This window comes from Lycorma delicatula, chromosome 4 (assembly GCF_047948215.1).
Source record: "Lycorma delicatula isolate Av1 chromosome 4, ASM4794821v1, whole genome shotgun sequence".
Classification (NCBI taxonomy): domain Eukaryota; kingdom Metazoa; phylum Arthropoda; class Insecta; order Hemiptera; family Fulgoridae; genus Lycorma; species Lycorma delicatula.
Genome location: NC_134458.1, coordinates 61,277,155 through 61,283,243, shown reverse-complemented (window position 1 = coordinate 61,283,243; position 6,089 = coordinate 61,277,155).

Below are 6,089 nucleotides of genomic sequence, written 5' to 3'. Positions count from 1 at the left end.
ATTTAATAGTGTATAGAAAGAAATTGAAATTATGACTCATGTGTTCATTTTTCACTGACATGTATTTGTAATTTTTTTTGTATTGGATGTATCCTGGAACAGCTTTCAGATATTTGTCTTTATCTTCTTTGCCTTTTCTTCATCTGATTCAGTACTTTTCATTTTCATCTCTAATAAATCACATTATTTATTATAAGTGTCTATTAGCTGAGTAAATTAATAACCTAGATCTTTAAACATGCTGTATGAGGTTGATGTAGCTCCTTCAGAATATCATTCTGCAGTGCATTTCAGTTTTTTAGTGTAGAGTTGTTGAGAAAAGTAGTTTTGAGTTGTGCTTTTTCACATAATGATATTTATATATTGGGTAAATATTAATATGCTTTTTAGTATTTTTTCTTTTGATGCTGTTTTTTTTTTTTTTGTTAATTACCTCTTTTCATCCTCAGCCATTTTTACCAATTCTGTATCTGAAAAATGTTTCTTGGTAACAATAATGCCAACTTTACATTTTTTTTGCAGAATAAACATTATGAAACATTGATTTATATATTATTATAGGTTTTTCCATCCACCATACAGTCACATAGTATTGTAATTTATCTGGTTTTGCATTAATTTGATTCATATCAATCTTCTTTCATACTTTGTATTGGGCATTTTTATCATGTCTACTATACGTGCCATTTATACAAGCTATGTTAAAATAATTTAAAAAAAAATTGTTTAACTTTCAGTTTATTTTTAGCAGTTTAAATACTTAAATAATAAAATCCGCTTTATTTTACATTAGCCTCTACATAACAGCGAGCTTGGATGATCACTTCTATACTATTGTTCTCTGAAACATTGGCACACCATTATTAGTCATCACTGAGTAGCATAAATATAATGCAACTGTTGTTTATGAAGCAATGTATTTTTGTGTGTTTACGATATTAAGAAAGTGACATCATGTTTCAAATACAAAAGACTTATTTTTACTTTATTTTATTTTGTTTTTAAGTTTAGTAGCAATTGTCACCACTCCAAGCTCACTGTTACTTGGCAGTGACTGTACCAGTTCTTGTTTCATATGCTTCACCTCTTTTTTTTGTGATAACTTCTCATTTACATTTTAATTTTGTACACTCATTTTTATCTCAAGTATTTTCCATAAAGAATCTGACTTGTCAATCACATTATCATGTGTTTTCTTCGTTTTTTTCAATCGTTTTAACACCAAAACATCATCATTATTATCAGTAGTACATGTAACAGATATTGATGGACCATTACTTAAATCTAGAAAGTGAATCTGGTCCTGCATTATCTATAGTATTACTGTTAAATACAGAGCATTACTGCCAAGATGTACCAGCTGTTGTCTTGTGAACTGTTTGACTAAGAAATTTCATCTTAATAATCTAAAATTACTATATTACCCAGATCAGTGCGTTTGTTGCACCATTAAATATGTTACGAAATAGCTGAGCACATTCCTCAAATTTATCACAATCGTTTCATTATTTATAATATTATACTAGCTGAAAGATTCATTCGTTATTGTTGCTGCTGTCAGTAATCAGTTCAAAAATTATATCTTGTCTGCTGATACTGCAGGCTTATTTCAAACTGGTTCTGAAAAATAAGAACCCATTAATTTCTAGCATTTAAAAAAGGATAGTTATGAATGAAAAGTATGGATCAGTAGCAGTATTGCTTCATAAATTGTCAAGTTATAGGCGTACTAGTTCTCTATTACTAACATGACTACAGGACATAATTTCCATAATTCAGACAACACCATATTGGTGGAATATGTATTTTTTATTTTTTTTTGGAGAGAGCCTTATGGTGAATAGAAATACTCTAGTTTAGTAAAATGTAGTTTAAATAGTATAGATAATACCCATTGGGTTGGTCTAGTGGTGAAAGCATCTTTGAAAAGCAGCTGATTTCAAAGTTGAGAGTTCCAACATTCAAATCGTAGTAAAGGTTTATACTTTTATACGGATTTGAATAATAGATCGCAGATACCAGTGTTCTTTGGTGGTTGGGTATCAATTAACCACACATCTCAGAAACGGTCGACTAGAGTCTGTACAAGACTTCACTTCACTTACATTCATACATATTATCCTCTAAAGTAATACCTGACGGTGATTACCGGAGGCTAAACAGGAAAAAAATAATATAGTTATGACCCAAATTGGTTTTAGCTCTTAATGATTTCATGCTTTTTTTCACAAAAAATTGAACTTCCTGTTAAAGCTCCTGCTTTAGAATGCTGTATTTTTATTATCATGAAGTCAGATGGTAGAAAAGAATTAGTCTTCAAGGGATGCAACATTGCAGAATGTTTTGGCGGTAAAGATCATTATGACATTCAAAATGGCAGTGAACTTGTTGTGAGCTCCCTCTCTTGATAGTTTATCTGCAAATAAGATTCTTCATATCAGAACCTGGTTTTGTAGATTTTGGTAACCTGCTATAACCTGAAGCAATAAAACTTATGAAGGAAGTGCCATCATTATGGGAAACCAGTCAATATTCAACCAGTCAATTCTGGTGAAGAAAGAAATAAAACTTCAAAATGTACTGATTACTGCCAAAAATGCTCTCCTTGAATTTGGATTTCATGTGAGGATGCACGAAACTCCCACCAATATGTTGTTGTGTATTACATAGTTTTCCAATATTGTGCAATATGTTACTGTGGAGTCTATATAGTAAATTGTTGTACACATTGATGCCACATCAAATCGATGGTTGAGGTAAAGTAGTGTTCACTAGGTATGACAACAATCCTTAATGAACACTTGAAATGACATCATTATCTAGAACCAAAAGAGCTAGTGTAAATGTTACTTATCAAATTGTGTCAAATATATACTACAGGAGTCAAACATTTTATATGAGGATAAATTGAACATCATCAGGTTATCAGATATTAATGCCAAAATTATTGTCAAAACAGTTCAAAGAATTTTTAAAAGAAAATTATTTATTATATATAAATTTGCAAATAATCAAGTAAATTTAACTTCTTGATCAGCCTATTGTTTTTTTAGACATAACTTCTTTTATTAATATGTTACCTAAGGTGTAGGAAAACAAAAGTAGATTGTTAAGAATTCAAATAACTTTCACTTAAACAAGAAATGTAAATTGCATTATTTAATTTTTCATTATCCAAATTATAGAAAGACGATCGAATAAGGTCTTCTTTTTATGGATATATGCCCCATTTTACAATTTATCTGCCATAGGGTGAGCTAACAGAACTGTGGAGTTACCTGACCTAAAGTAGATTTTTTTTGAGAGATGATCCCAGTATGCTAACTGTTAATAGTAATTCTACTATTTTATTGATAGTTTATAAAAGATTATTGTCTTTTTTGTCCGTGTTGAATACCAAATTGGACTATCATTTTGCAGAATAATTCTTCCCTGTTACTTATTTGTTCATTAATTTTCAATTCTAAATAAACAAAACTTAAATGGTAGTAATATTTCAAAAATCTTTCATAAAAAAAAAATTGACTGAAAACTAGTTAAAGGTGAATTAAAAACAATTAAATATATGCAACAAACTGCTTCAAAAAGTGTTAAATGATTTTTTAACATGATACATGAATTAACACTTGTCTGAAAGTCAATATAACCTTAAATATTTAACCTTTCTGTTTAGTCAACTAATCAGACATTAGCAGGTATGTATGTCACACAAAAATATTGTGCAAAGCATTCATTATTTTGTATTATTGCCTGAGACGGATATGTTGACTTACCTACTTTTGGATAAAATGTGTGTGGCAAAAGCAGATATGTTCACATGTCAGCTTTCAGCGTGTAAAGAATTATATGTTAAGGACTTTTATAAAATTGTCATGTCCAGTATTTTATTAAGGAATAAAGTTTATTTGCTTCTGGTATAACACAGAGGAAAGGAGTATTGGTAGTAAAAATATGTAAAAAAAGCATGTTTTGCAACAAAAAAAAAAAAAAAATGCTTTTGCCTTTTAACCATCAAATTTTATTTAATTATCTTGATGTAACATATAGACATTTTGGTGTCAGTTATTTTATATAATTTTGAATAGTTTTAATGCATTATTATTATTATTATTATTTAAATGTCAAGATCCCATCACCTTTGTTTGTTTATAGTGTTGTACTAATTAGAACAAAGAGATAACCACAAGTATTTTTCAATAAAATAGAGTATTAAAAACATTGAATATTTTTAAGTAAGAGATTTCAAACTGTTTGTAGAATTTTGTACAGGAAATAATTCCTATTTTTAATTTTTTTATTTTATGTAAAAAATATTTTTTATAGAATGTAAAAACTGTACTGTAACTTTTATCTATATTAATAATTATAGAATTACAACTTAATTAATGATGTATTGGATATCATTCCTGAAGCCAATCTATTCATAATGATAAAAGTAAGAGAATGAATGTCCACTTATCAACACCGAGATAGTATGATGATTTTGTCAGCTCAGGGATTTCTGGTAGTAATAGGCAAATTAATTTCTAGCACAATAGGAGTTAATTTGTAACACTTTTTAATTTTCATAATAAGTTAATTATTTAGAAAACATTGAATTCAAAAAGTATGTTTAAATAATTTTCCTATTTGGTCCTGGGAAAGACAGTAAATTACCATTACTACATGATCAGAAACCATCGTTCCTGTAAGTTGATTGTCTCCTTCCTTCTCTTCTCCCTTTTGTTTCAACAGGTATTATGGGAATTATCTTGGTTACCTTGCTGTTGCCTTTTATAATCTGGTAGGGCAGCCCCATTCTTAGACTCGGTAGTTGGCGACTCCTGGGACCCTGTTTCCAGAGATTGCATAAAAAACTTAAGTGAATAGCTGCGGTATATCTCTTGTAAAGTCAGGTCTCACATTCCTTAAATTTTGTTCATTCCTGTTACATATATTTCCTACAGTCATTCAGATATTTATTTTATTTTAAATGAATCCTATTAATAATAGAAACGTACATTAAAACCCTGCTACTAGGTTTTGACTAATTTAGATTTTAGGTTATGAATCGGTTATTTAAGATAGAAAAAAACAATTTGCTTATAAAAAAGTTGAATTTTAATAGTGAAAAAATTTGAATTTAAAAAATTATGTTTGTTAAATGGCCACCACCAGTTGCTATACACTGTCATGTGTTGTCCATGATTTTCTGTAGCATGTTCACATCAGTGGCTAAAATATCTTCTTTAAAGTTGTCCTACAATTCCTGTAGTATTTTAGAGTACACTTCAGACTTCAAAAACCCCCACAAATAAAAAGGTGTTCTCAAGCTAGGGGACCTTGATGGCGGAATGAAATCACTGAAGCAACTTGGAAGCAAGTTTCCCAATACATGCGTAGAAATTCATGCTGTATGACTAGTAATGCCTTCTTGTTGGAACCACATTTGTGGGTTTACTTCCCTAAGTGGTGTAATTCATTACACATACAGTTATTGAGTGTTTAAATAAAGATAGCATTCAGATGTTACAATTACTGTTGTGTTGTTTTCTTCAAAAATACAGGCAACAAAGCCAAACACTGAAACATCAACTTTACTGTCATTTTTTTGCTAAGTAGATAAATTTATGAATCATTTTGAGTTGTTCGGTCCATTATCAATAACTTTGTTTATTGATATAGTCTGATAAATGAAAATGAGCTTCATCTGACAATTGAATTACTCAAGATTTTAGAATTTTATCCAGCAACTCTTAAAACATGTTATAAAATTCAAATCTCAGAGTTAAATAATTTATTTAGAGTTTTTGTAATATTTGATTAAAACTCTAAATTTTTGTGCAAAATTCTACAGTGTGGGACAAGTTCAGTGACCTTGAATGACACCAGGATGATTGGACTACCCACCAGGTTGGTCTAGTGGTAAATGCGTCTGCAAATAAGCTGATTTTGAATTTGAGAGTTCCAATGTTCAAATCCTAGTAAAGGCAGTTACTTCTATACGAATTTGAATACTGGTAGGACAGCCCCATTCTTAGACTCAGTAGTTGGCGACTCCTGGGATCCTGTTTCCAGAGATTGCATAAAAAACTTGAGTGAATAGCTGT